The following is a 13,779-nucleotide window of genomic DNA, read 5'->3' on the forward strand; positions in this document are numbered from 1 at the left end:
TATGTGTATAAGGTGCTCTACTATGTGGCGTTGCGTACAGAAAGGGCACTACTGTGTCATCTAATGTGAATAAAGAGCAACAGGGTGTGGTGTAATGTAAATAAGGAGCAATTCAGTGTGATATAATGTGAATAAGGGGCTCTACTGTGAGTAGTAACGTTTATAAGGTAAAGTGATACTACTGTGGAATGTAATATGAATTATGAACACTATCGCATGATCAAATGTGAATAAAGTTGCAGTACTGTGTGGCGTAATTGGAAATGGGGGTACTATTGTGTGGCCATGCCCCTTGCCAGCAAAAACACACCCCTTTTTGGGCTGTGCGCTAAATGTGCAAACTGTTCCTATTTAAAATATAGGGGGTACAAACACCAAAATAAAGACTGCTATGAATGATGGGTGGTGGTGCTGGGAAAGAGGTGCAAGGTCAGAGGCGGAACCACTGGTGGTGCTAGGGGGCACCAGCCAAAATCTTGCCTAGGGCATCATATTGGTTAGGGCCGGCTCTGTGTAGCATCATTCTGTGGGAGGTGATAGTTACATGCTGTGGGTGGGGTGGAGATTGCATCGGATACTATAATAGCTGCGTGTAGCATCATTCTGTGGGAGGTGATAGTTACATGCTGTGGGTGGGGTGGAGATTGCATCGGATACTATAATAGCTGCGTGTGGAATTCTGTGGGAGGTGATAGTTTCATGCTTTGAGTCGGGTGGAGATTGCATCGGATACTATAATAGCTGCGTGTAGCATCATTCTGTGGTAGGTGATAGTTACATGCTGTGAGTGGGGTGGAGATTGCATCGGATACTATAATAGCTGCGTGTAGCATCATTCTGTGGGAGGTGATAGTTACATGCTGTGAGTGGGGTGGAGATAGCATCGGATACTATAATAGCTGCGTGTAGCATCATTCTGTGGGAGGTGATAGTTACATGCTGTGGGTGGGGTGGAGATTGCATCGGATACTATAATAGCTGCGTGTGGTATTCTGTGGGAGGTGATAGTTACATGCTGTGAGTGGGGTGGAGATTGCATCGGATACTATAATAACTGCGTGTGGTATTCTGTGGGAGGTGATAGTTACATGCTGTGGGTGGGGTGGAGATTGCATCGGATACTATAATAGCTGCGTGTGGTATTCTGTGGGAGGTGATAGTTACATGCTGTGAGTGGGGTGGAGATTGCATCGGATACTATAATAACTGCGTGTAGCATCATTCTGTGGGAGGTGATAGTTACATGCTGTGAGTGGGGTGGAGATAGCATCGGATACTATAATAGCTGCATGTGGTATTCTGTGGGAGGTGATAGTTACATGCTGTGGGTGGGGTGGAGATTGCATCGGATACTATAATAGCTGCGTGTAGCATCATTCTGTGGGAGGTGATAGTTACATGCTGTGGGTGGGGTGGAGATTGCATCGGATACTATAATAGCTGCGTGTGGTATTCTGTGGGAGGTGATAGTTACATGCTGTTGATAAAGCTAAATATTTATCTTATTTAAAACCCTTTAAGAGGCCTAAGAACACTGTACGCTATTGACGTATGGAGTACTGTAAGGGTACGCACGTTGCGTAGTAATCGCTTAGCCGAGGTCGAGACGCTCAAGCGTCACGTTCGCTCACGGCCAAGAGATCACAGGCAGGCACACTATTGGCTGCCGACTAACGTAATGATTTGTTATAGCGATGCGAACGCTCGAGACCACAAGGAGATCACCAGCGGCGCAGACGCTCACAATGTTAAACCTTTGTAACTATACCATAAAACAGTGTATTATGCAGTAAACCTTGGTGCAGAGATTGAGTGTAGATGCAACACCGTGTAACCTTATTAACTTAAAAGCTGTTCGAGCGTCACCGACACTCTGAGAATACTTAACACTATAAGAAATACACAAATACCGTGCTTAGGGTCTAACGCCTAATATGAATGTTATACTTGAAAAAGAATAATACAATTACAAGTCACACACTACAATATAACATAGACTAACTAACCAGATAACTACACAGTAAATACAATACAATACAATTACGTTTTAAGGGAAAATGAAAGAAAAAGGAGAAGAGAGAGAGAGAGAGATATGGCCCATAATAACAAGAAAGACAATATGATTGCGGAGAAAACTTACGCACAAGGGGAACGATCGCATGCGCCTCTGGACATCCAGCTCCCGATTATCAGCAATGAGAACCGTTGAAGAGTGAGCTGGATGTGATCGGCTTGTCTATTTATGCCCCACACACAATACAATTCAATGGTCCCTACAATCTCATTGTTCATTGGACACAGGAATTCCTCCTCGCATTATAACAAAAGGTCATAGGTTGATTCATACAGGTGGGCTGTGACGATTTCCAACTGCTCAGGTGGGTGGGGAACTGGGTTTCCCGCCGCATGGATAAGTAAGTGCAAATAATAGTAAATGGACATAAACTTCTTATGTCCATAACTATTCGCACGAGCGATTAATCCGCTTCAAACCAACACCGGAATATTGCTAATTAAATACTCTTCCGATGGATACTAAACACCACAGTATTACTCCTGTCTGACCCTTCGTATCAAACAAAGAGGGATTTCTCTGTCCATGAACATGCTGCATTAACCAAACTTTCAGAATCTATCAAAATACATTATATAGTGGAAATATGTAACGAAAGAGTCGCCCGCTAGACGCATACAATCTCTACCGTAAATGCGCATACCGTGCGCCTGCGGGTGCCCGTAACAGCGAGTATGCGCACGCACGGGAGAGCGCACGCATGCGCAGCAGGGACACATATGAGGTGCAAATATGGCAGTGTGCATCGTGATATTTTTCTGACTTTGACACTGTGGGTGGGGTGGAGATTGCATCGGATACTATAATAGCTGCGTGTAGCATCATTCTGTGGAAGGTGATAGTTACATGCTGTGAGTGGGGTGGAGATTGCATCGGATACTATAATAGCTGCGTGTGGTATTCTGTGGGAGGTGATAGTTACATGCTGTGGGTGGGGTGGAGATTGCATCGGATACTATAATAGCTTCGTGTGGTATTCTGTGGGAGGTGATAGTTACATGCTGTGGGTGGGGTGGAGATTGCATCGGATACTATAATAGCTGCGTGTGGTATTCTGTGGGAGGTGATAGTTACATGCTGTGGGTGGGGTGGAGATTGCATCGGATACTATAATAGCTGCGTGTAGCATCATTCTGTGGGAGCAGGGCCGGTGCAAGGTTTCTAGGCGCCCTAGGCAAAGCTACACAATACCGCCCCTGCCCCATCCCCCCTTTCGGAAACCCAGCGTGCGGGTCTTAGCACATACGGGAAATGTGGATAAAACCCCCAAAACTAGGTTTTTACCACATTTTCCCATTAGTACATCCCGCAGGATGGGTATGGTATACTGGCTGTAAGGATGCCGGCGGTCAGAATACCGATCCCAGCATTCCGACTGGCTAAAACCTGACAGGGGAGTTTAGGTAAGAGAACCCTAATCCTCCCCATAACTTTCTCTCCCTGCAGCCTAAACCTGACCCTAATCTCTCCTCCAGCAGCCTAACCCTATCTCTCCCTTCCCACAGCCTAACAATCACCTCCCCCTCCTGCAGTTTAACCCTAACCACCCTGCAGCCTAACCCTAACCTTCCCCACCCCCTGTAGCCTAGCCCTCACCTCCCCCTCCCGCAGCCTAACCTTAATCCCCCCCAGTGGTGCAAGTAGAAAAAATGTCTTACGGGTACTGTGTGCGCGGCGTGCGCAAAAAAATGGGTGTGGCCAAATGCCACATGGGGCGTGGCCAATGGAAATGGGGGCGTGATACACATATGGGGGATGGGGCAGATACACGTATGACCCCAATAGTACCAGATACACGTTGCCCCACAGTGCCAGATATACATTGCCCCACAGTGACAGATATACATTGCCCCACAGTTCCAGATACACAAATGCCTCCACTGTGCCAGATATACATTGCCCCACAGTGCCAGATACACATTACCCCACAGTGCCAGATACACATTGCCCCACAGCGCCAGATACACAAATGTCCCCAGAGTACCAGATACACAAATGTCCCCAGAGTGCCAGATACACAAATGTCCCCAGAGTGCCAGATACACAAATGTCCCCAGAGTGCCAGATACACATTGCCTCACAGTGCCAGATACACATTGCCCCACAGTGCCAGATACAGAAATGCCCCCAGAGTGCCAATATACATTGCCTCACAGTGTCAGATACACATTGCTCCCACTGTGTCATATATACATTGCCCAACAGTGCCAGATACAGAAATGCCCCCAGTACCAGATATGCCCCCAGTGCCAGATATCCCCCAGTGCCAGGTATATATGCCCCCCTGTGCCAGATATGCCCCCAGTGCCAGGTATACATGCCCCCCCCCCAGTGCCAGATATCCCCAGTGACAGGTATACATGCCCCCCCAGTGCCAGTTATACATGCCCCCCCAGTGCCAGTTATCCCCCAGTGCCAGTTATACATGCCCCCCCAGTGCCAGATATCCCCCAGTGCCAGTTATACATGCCCCCCCCAGTGCCAGTTATCCCCCAGTGCCAGGTATATATGCCCCCCTGTGCCAGATATACCCCCAGTGCCAGGTATACATGCCCCCCCAGTGCCAGATATCCCCAGTGCCAGTTATATGTGCCCCCCCCAGTGCCAGATATCCCCCAGTGCCAGTTATACATGCCCCCCCCCAGTGCCAGTTATCCCCCAGTGCCAGGTATATATGCCCCCCTGTGCCAGATATGCCCCCAGTGCCAGGTATACATGCCCCCCCAGTGCCAGATATCCCCAGTGCCAGTTATACATTCCCCCCCAGTGCCAGATATCCCCAGTGCCAGTTATACATGCCCCCCCAGTGCCAGATATCCCCCAGTGCCAGTTATACATGCCCCCCCAGTGCCAGTTATCCCCCAGTGCCAGGTATATATGCCCCCCTGTGCCAGATATGCCCCCAGTGCCAGGTATACATACATGCCCCCCCCCCCAGTGCCAGATATCCCCAGTGCCAGTTATACATGCCCCCCCCCAGTGCCAGATATCCCCCAGTGCCAGTTATACATGCCCCCCCCCAGTGCCAGTTATCCCCCAGTGCCAGTTATACATGCCCCCCCCAGTGCCAGTTATCCCCCAGTGCCAGTTATACATGCCCCCCCCCCCCAGTCCCCTGCTCACCGCTGCCGTCTGTCTGTGTGAGGGAAGGAGAGCGCAGCCTGCGCCTCTCCTTCCCCTCAGTCTCCGGCGGGTGTCTCAGTTTAATTCAGCGCCGATCCGCGAGCTCTGATTGGCTCACGGATCGCGCTGAATTAAACTGTGAGACACCCGCCGGAGACTGAGGGGAAGGAGAGGCACAGGCTGCGCTCTCCTTCCCTCACATCAGCGGCGGGTGCGGCGGGGACGGTCACGGCGGGCGGCGGGACGGCGTGGAGCGGCGGCCCGTCGGTGTGGGTACGGCGTACCCACGGCTAAATTCTTACGGGTACGCCGTACCCACCCGTACCCGCCCACTTGCACCACTGATCCCCCCCACCCCCTGCAGCCTAACCCTAACCTTCCCCACCCCCTGCAGCCTAACTCTAACCAAACTTTCGTTCGGGAACCCAGCTGTTACTGATACTGCTGTTGGCATTTTGACTGCTGTCAGGATTCCGGAGATGGCATTCGGTCCGCCAGGATGCTTAATGCTGGGATCCCAGCTACATCCCCATCACGCCCAGTGTGCTGACTCTTAGTGGGAACTCTAGGACAGGTTGCTGCTGTAATGCTGCAGGTGTACCCAGGGTGTGCAAGAACCGCTAGCCCAGGGCTGGATTAAGCCTTTGGGAGGCCATAGGACCCTAAAGACAGGAGGGCCCTCTCCGTCATGTCAGCAGCACATCCCTGGCTGTGCCTATCAGTCACCTTTCCAGAGCTTTGAGTATTTGGAAAATGCAGTCAAACCTTCAAAAACTGCAGTTTGCAAAGTTATGATTGCATTTTAGTTGTAGCCCCCCCCCCCCCCCCCCCCCCCCCATTTACAGACACATGCAGGAGTTCCCCACGCACAATGCCAAGGACCAAGAGCACCAGTCTCTGCTCAAAGTAGTCACAGGAAGGTGCCGCTAGCCACGTACCTGCCCTGGATGGGTGTCCATATTTGCAGCGGCAGCCACTTACCTACGTGAAGCAGGGCAGGGAGTACATACTGCTGGATGTGCAGACTACAGTGAGTGTAATGTGGCCAGGGAGAGAGAGAGGGAACAGGATCACATCTGCTGTTGCTGCTAGTGCTAGCCATTACTACATGTCCCTCTGTAAACTGCAGCTCAGCCTATTCAGCTCCACAAGCTGAATGTTCAGCACCCCTCACCCCTGGCTTGGTCTGGCTTGTGCCTCCTTATGCTTAGCCCAGTACCATGCTGGGAGCTGGCTGCACACAGTATAACTTTCTAGACACTGTTTGCACTGCATTCCTCCCCCACCACCTACGAGTCTACGACCTCCGTTCACACTCACAGCACAGCCTAATAAATCATGCAGAGAGGGGCTGCCACTGATCTCCGTAGATCACAGGGGAGGAGGTGTGTACAGTGGCATCCTCACATGCTGCTTAGTGCTGGACTGCTGCAATCACTGAATAGAAAGAGGATCAAGGACGGACTTTGCTAGGGAGGAGGTAGAGGGGGCGAACGCTCCAATCAACCCTGCCTTCGACCCCCCCCCCCCCCCCCCCCCCTATCAGTTACTGCTTTTATGTTCGGGAGGGGGGCGAGGACTGCAGAGAGGAGTGTACATAAGAAGAGGCGGCTGCCAGGTAATATACACTTACATTGTCAGTGCTGCTGTGTGTGCCGGCTGATAACAGAGGGGGGGGGGGGGGGGGGGGGGCGGCGGCTATGGCATCCCTGCTCCGCTCCTCATCTCTTAAGGAAGAGGTGGAGCTGAGCTAAGACAGTAATATAGGAGCACTCATCAGCAGCGTGCGGTACCGCCCTCCAGTGGCCGGCGCTCATAGGCAGCTGCCTAAAGCTGCCTAGTGGTAGCGCCGGCCCTGTGTGGGAGGTGATAGTTACATGCTGTGGGTGGGGTGGAGATTGCATCGGATACTATAATAGCTGCGTGTGGTATTCTGTGGGAGGTGATAGTTACATGCTGTGAGTGGGGTGGAGATTGCATCGGATACTATAATAGCTGCGTGTAGCATCATTCTGTGGGAGGTGATAGTTACATGCTGTGAGTGGGGTGGAGATTGCATCGGATACTATAATAGCTGCGTGTAGCATCATTCTGTGGGAGGTGATAGTTACATGCTGTGGGTGGGGTGGAGATTGCATCGGATACTATAATAGCTGCGTGTGGTATTCTGTGGGAGGTGATAGTTACATGCTGTGGGTGGGGTGGAGATTGCATCGGATACTATAATAGCTTCGTGTGGTATTCTGTGGGAGGTGATAGTTACATGCTGTGGGTGGGGTGGAGATTGCATCGGATACTATAATAGCTTTGTGTGGTATTCTGTGGGAGGTGATAGTTACATGCTGTGGGTGGAGTGGAGATTGCATAGTATACTATAATAGCTGCGTGTAGCATCATTCTGTGGGAGGTGATAGTTACATGCTGTGGGTGGGGTGGAGATTGCATCGGATACTATAATAGCTTCGTGTGGTATTCTGTGGGAGGTGATAGTTACATGCTGTGGGTGGGGTGGAGATTGCATAGTATACTATAATAGCTGCGTGTAGCATCATTCTGTGGGAGGTGATAGTTACATGCTGTGGGTGGGGTGGAGATTGCATTGGATACTATAATAGCTTCGTGTGGTATTCTGTGGGAGGTGATAGTTACATGCTGTGGGTGGGGTGGAGATTGCATAGTATACTATAATAGCTGCGTGTAGCATCATTCTGTGGGAGGTGATAGTTACATGCTGTGGGTGGGGTGGAGATTGCATTGGATACTATAATAGCTTCGTGTGGTATTCTGTGGGAGGTGATAGTTACATGCTGTGGGTGGGGTGGAGATTGCATAGTATACTATAATAGCTGCGTGTAGCATCATTCTGTGGGAGGTGATAGTTACATGCTGTGGGTGGGGTGGAGATTGCATCTTTAATGATTTTTACGGAATACTGCAGGGCATTTTGTTATATATTGGGGGTCATTCCGAGTTGTTCGCTCGCAAGATGCTTTTAGCAGCTTTGCACACGCTAAGCCACCGCCTACTGGGAGTGAATCTTAGCTTATCAAAATTGCGAACGAAAGATTAGCAAAATAGCGAATATACACTTCTTAGCAGTTTCTGAGTAGCTCCAGACTTACTCGGCATCTGCGATCAGTTCAGTGTTTGTCGTTCCTGGTTTGACGTCACAAACACACCCAGCGTTCGCCCAGACACTCCTCCGTTTCTCCAGCCACTCCCGCGTTTTTCCCAGAAACGGTAGCGTTTTTTCGCACACACCCATAAAACGGTCTGTTTCCGCCCAGAAACACCCACTTCCTGTCAATCACATTACGATCACCAGAACGAAGAAAAAACCTCGTAATGCCATGAGTAAAATACCTAACTGCATAGCAAATTTACTTGGCGCAGTCGCACTGCGGACATTGCGCATGCGCATTAGCGACTAAACGCTCCGTTGCGAGAAAAAAATACTGAGCGAACAACTCGAAATGACCCCCATAGTACATGAAACTCACACCATGCAAGAGAGTGTTTATATTTGCAATAATTTACGCTACTCCATTTAGGTGTATGCAACATGCTGTAAGATACATACATAAACCAATGTATTTTGAAATGGAAAATCTGTCAATTTAAATGAAAGCATCTCCATGGTCTCATTCCGTAATGAGTTATAGGAAACCTAGGGGGACATTCCACTTAGCTGCGATTGTGCAAGTTGCTATTGTAATGGCACCACAATTCGCTCCCCCTCGCGGCCTGATCTCACGCCAGACTCACAGATTTACGTATGCAGCCCCTATGGAGGTACAGCCGCACTTACCCAAACCACAAGTGAACTTGCGGCTAATTGTCATGTTAAGATCTTGATGTAAAACTTGCCTGAGTTTCTTTGTTGATGGTTACCATTTTTGCTATCATTCAGATGCTGAGTTGATAGTCAATTTTCCCAGTCTTTTCCACATTTTTATTTGTTTTGACGTGCAAAGCCTTCCGGGATGTTCACCATTTACAACATTCTCACAAACGTTACTAAATCTTTTGTGCCACTCTCACACACATGTGCCCGTGACATGCAGTCTGCCCCGTAAGCCTTGGTTAGCATATGGAAGGATTCAGTGGGCGTTCGTTCAGTTTAACGAAAAATTTCAAGTTAACACTTTGCTCTCCTTTTGATCTAAACGTTTTTACAACGTGCGGGAAAAACACATCTCCTTTGAATGCTGTGTGACAGCAAACTATCTGTGAGAAATGAGCGAAACTTTCAAAACCGTTTTGGGATAGTACAAGGTCAATGTTCCGTCCACTCCCATTTAACTCACGCAGTATGGTTTAGTTTTTACAAGTACATTTTCGTTATTTAATAGCCATACTACGTAAATCCCCTGCACATGCGCTGTCGCTATTTAACAGCTGCACGCAGGGGCGTTTTGAGAGAGGAGGGGACCCGCATGCAGCCTCCATTGTGGACCTCCTATTCTCTGACAGCGAGTAGACTGTGGCATAATACCAGTGTCTACTGAGCATGCAAAGATCTCCAGGAACATGGCGCCTGTGCCTTGTTCCCAGGGACATCTCCAGTGTGCATAAACAAATAACTTGGAAATGGCAGAGGTGGCCATTTTCCAAGTGATTTGTGTCTGCACTGCAGGGCCACCGCCGTGGGACTCCAGAGGGGTAAGTATAATATATGGGCGCCAGGGGCCCGTGTGCACTGAACACAATGCACCCATTATAGAAATGCACCCATTATAGAAATGCGTATAGCTGCGTGTGCACAATGCAATGTTGTTGCATGAAGAGGCGTCACCGGGTGTGGTGACACCCAGTGCGCACCCTTCATATGCCAGCAGGCTGGAGGCGCCCTCGCGGTAAAAGGGGGCGTGGCCTTGTGGGTCTTCACTCGGGGGCGTGCCCTGCATCTCCGGAGATGCTGGGCTGCCCCCGGTGACTGTCTGCAGCGCTATTGGCTCCTCTGCTATGATAGGAGCCGGGTGATGTAGCAGACTCTCACACTGCAACACCTGGCTCCTGTCACTGTGGAGGAGCCCACAGATTGGTGTCACCCCTTCTAGGCGTCACACCCGGGTGCGGGCCGCACCCCCTGCACCAACCTTGTGGTCGCATGTGCAGTTGCAAAAGAAATTGCTCCACTGTGGGGTGCATGTACTAAGCAGTGATAAAAGTGGAGAAGATAGCCAGTGGAGAAGTTGCCCGTGGCAACCAATCAGCATTGACGTAACATTTATAATTTGCATACTATAAACATATACAGAGCAGCTGATTGGTTGCCATGGGCAACTTCTCCTCTGGCTCACTTCTCCACTTTTATCACTGCTTAGTACATGTCCCCCTGTTTCTGATATCAACCAGCCAACCAACCTCTAAATCAGGCTGTAGAGTTTCTGGGGATGCGCAGGTGTATGTGGTGTACAGTATCTATAGAAGGAGAGAGAATTGACTGCATAGGAAAGGAAAGAGTTAAACATCTGGTGAGGGGTGGACCTAGCTGTTAGGAAAGTACAGCCTTTTTAAGGGGAGGGTTTGATATATATAGGGAAGGTGAGGCCATCTTAGTTCTCTTGGTGGTGATTTGCTTGTGAGTGGGTGAGTGCTGCATGGCAGGACATTCCCAACTTTTATTGTGCTTTCCCTGGAGCTCATGGAATTTTCTTAAAACTCTCTCCCCCGCATCCCTCCTCTGCTCCTTCACCAGTGTGTATTTTAAAGGCGGCCTTGCCGCTTGGGTGTTCGTGCGAGAGGCAGGCGGTGGCTCAGTGGTTAGAGGCTCTGACTATGGAGCAGCTCAGTGCTGCGGAGCCCGGTTTTGATCCCAGCTGCAGCCTCTGATGCTTGCCCGGGCATGGGAAGGGATTTATGGTGGGCTTTGCCAGTGATCCCCTCATAGTGTCACCCATGCTGGAGAGAAGCGCTGCTCCGAACCATTAGCAGGTCCCCGTAGGCCTGACCGCTGAAGTGAGCTGCACATAGTTCTGCCAGGGCAGTTTTGCCTGCCGGGCGCGAGCGGCGAAGTGGGCCAGGAGGCCTGTCTGGCTGCCCGGAGGGAGTAGGACATCAGCCCTCACCTCCGGGCGCTGCTGAGGGATTGCAGTGTAGGGTGCCCGCGGGCGCGCGCAGGCGCGCCGTGCCAGGCACTCGTCCGTGGAGCCGCACTCGGCTCCGACTTCTTCCCCCTTGCCGAGGCATGGTAGAGGTGCCGGGCGGGGGGAGGGAGCCGAGCGGGAGACTGGTTAGTGCCGAGCGAGGCCTGTCGCGGGGTCTCGCCCGGCGGTGGAGCTTAGATCTCGGACGGGAGTTCGTGGGCCGGAAGCGTGCGCGCGCGTGCCCACGCAGCGGCGCCGCAGGCCTCCTGGTCTCCCCAGCTCTCTCCCCTACAGCCGGAACCCGGCGCGGGGGGGGGGGAGAAGGGCAGAGATCAACCAGGTGATAGGGAAGCACAAGCAAGCGGCCTCTCCCGATGCGGGCCCCCCCCCCCCCAGTTGGCGGAGGTAGCTCCGGCCAGCGGGGAGGTGGTGCCCGCAGGTAGGAGGAGAGGCATGGCGGAGAGGGTCCCGGGGACCGTGTGCGAGGAGGTGATTGGCGGGAATCCGAGCCGCAAGATATCAGCGGCGCTGGTGGTTCTCCACCGGGCCGACCTGTGCGCCGGACAGCGGGGCCCCGTTTAGCAAGTTTTAGGACGCCGGGCGGATCGGCGCACGCCGACGCCGGCCCGGCAAACCACGGGGGACGATGCCGCGTCGAGGGGTGGCCCTTACACTCCCGGAACGCTGGCGGCGGCCCTGGCGGCGCTGGGGCCGCAGGCCGCGGCTCCGGAGCTGGCCGACGGTTCCGGCACGGCGGCTGGTGGTTCAGGTGCGCGGACAATGTCGGCAGCCTAGTGGGTTGCGCGCGCCTGCCGGGAGCTGGAGTGGCGCGTCGCAGCTCCATCAGCAGCCCGGACGGGGTGAGCGGGAGCATTTATCGGAGAAGCCTGCCCCCCGGGGTGCTAGGCGCGCTGCGACTGCTGTCTGGGTCCTCTGCTCCTTTTTCTCCTGCAGGTGAGCGTGAAGACGTGGAGAGGACGGGGTCGGAGAATGAGGATGTCGTTTTGGCCAACGCCTGAGGCATCCGGGTCCGAACAGTCGACGGCCTCAGGTGAGGTGGAGCGGTGGGGGTCGGGCTCTTGCACGCGCTCAAGTTCCCGCAGCTCTTCCTTTTCTTCCTCTCCTTCTATGTCATCGCAAGCATCCAGAGCCAGTAGCACGACTAGGGCGAAAACACGGGCGACAAAATACGCCAAGCGGGCGGAGGGGTGGCAGGAGCGGCGGTAGAGGCGTAGACGGCGTAGCGGGGATGCTCGCAGGGCCAAGAAGCGACGTGATCTGCCCGGGGTAGTCCGCTGCGAGTATACTGCCGTAATGCGGGGGCTGAGGGACAGCTGCCGTAGGAAGATTCGCAGGGGTGACTACGTTGATGTAGTCGTCTTGACGAAAGACACGAAGAAAGACTTTAAGTCGGCGGCAGCAAGGAAGGGCATCGGGGCCGAGGTCTTACGCATCTTCGGCAATTGGCTGGCCGGTTTTGGGTCTTCGCGGCTTGTTACCTGGAAGGTAGGCCGTACGACCACATGAATATCTTTCGGTACCTGCATCTCGTACATGATATGCAACGCACATCGTCGGGTACTGAAAGGCGTAGGTACGTCAAAGAGTTTCGGGAGAAGCAAGATGGGTTACAGGTTATGGACTTTGGGTTCAAGGACGTAGAAGTCTGGCTCAAGGTCACTCGAGCTTCTAGGGGCGGACGGGCTCCGCACGGGGTCGTCCGCCCAAGGTCCCGGCGCGGGCGGCGGATCGGCCAAGCCAGGTAGGTCGGCCGTTCGTACAGGGGGACAGGCCGCCGCAAAGGGAAAGTGCTTCGCGTTTAACAACGCGGCATGTTCCTACGGCATGCAGTGTCGTTTTCGACACTCATGCCTGCAATGTGGTGGTTCCCACCCGGCCTCCTTCTGCTTCAAAGGCAGTCGGCAGGGGGCCCGGGGTAAGCAGACTTACCCCAGACAGGCAGCGGGCGGGAGCACTCCGCAGAGCTCCAACACCAATTAAATTGGGGACTATGGGCCGGTGGTTGGACTGGTATCCGAATAGGGAGGATGCAAAATTTTTGTTTTCCGGTTTTCAGTTTGGGTTTCGCTTGCCTGTTGCGAGCGAGGTGTCCGTGCGGGCCCAGCGGAACCTTCAGTCTGCCGAACCTTGCCGTTAGTGCTGCGGGAGAAAGTGGATAAGTAGGGCGGGTTGGGCAGGATGGAGGGACCGTCTATATCGCCCCCGGTGGATGACTTGGTCATCTCTCCAGTGGGGGTGGTTCCCAAGAAGACTCCAGGCGCTTTCCGGCTCATTCAGCATCTATCTTACCCGTCGGGGGCGTCGGTCAATGACGCAATACCGCCGGGTCATTGCTCGGTGGTGTATCAGTCGTTTGACGATGCGTTGGAGATGGTCCGCAGTTATGGGTCTGGGGCCCTCTTGGCTAAGATTGATGTTGAGTCCGCTTTTCGGTTGCTGCCGTTACATCCCGGTGGGTAGTCATCCGGACTC

The 13,779-nt window shown here is 52.7% G+C and overlaps 2 long non-coding RNA genes and 1 other non-coding gene across 6 annotated transcripts in view; 2 read left to right on the plus strand and 1 right to left on the minus strand.

The window, feature by feature from the left end:
• LOC134909090 (uncharacterized) overlaps nt 1–6,889 on the minus strand; it is a 41,493-nt gene extending 34,604 nt beyond the window's left edge. The window contains exon 1 of one of the 2 annotated variants that reach the window (XR_010175845.1): nt 6,831–6,889. This is a non-coding gene — a long non-coding RNA (uncharacterized LOC134909090). Of the gene's footprint in view, nt 1–6,178; nt 6,512–6,830 lie in introns of those variants that run through there. The other variant, XR_010175846.1, reaches the window with a different exon arrangement.
• The window catches only part of LOC134909088 (uncharacterized), a 295,410-nt gene continuing 288,072 nt past the window's right edge, over nt 6,442–13,779 (plus strand). For all 3 annotated transcript variants that reach the window (XR_010175843.1, XR_010175844.1, XR_010175842.1), the window contains exon 1: nt 6,442–6,815. This is a non-coding gene — a long non-coding RNA (uncharacterized LOC134909088). The remainder of the gene's footprint in view (nt 6,816–13,779) is intronic.
• LOC134913628 (small nucleolar RNA SNORA42/SNORA80 family) lies at nt 11,044–11,173 on the plus strand. The gene has a single exon (XR_010177329.1). It is a non-coding gene; the product is annotated as a small nucleolar RNA SNORA42/SNORA80 family (small nucleolar RNA).

Source organism: Pseudophryne corroboree, chromosome 4 (assembly GCF_028390025.1).
Source record: "Pseudophryne corroboree isolate aPseCor3 chromosome 4, aPseCor3.hap2, whole genome shotgun sequence".
NCBI classification, from domain to species: domain Eukaryota; kingdom Metazoa; phylum Chordata; class Amphibia; order Anura; family Myobatrachidae; genus Pseudophryne; species Pseudophryne corroboree.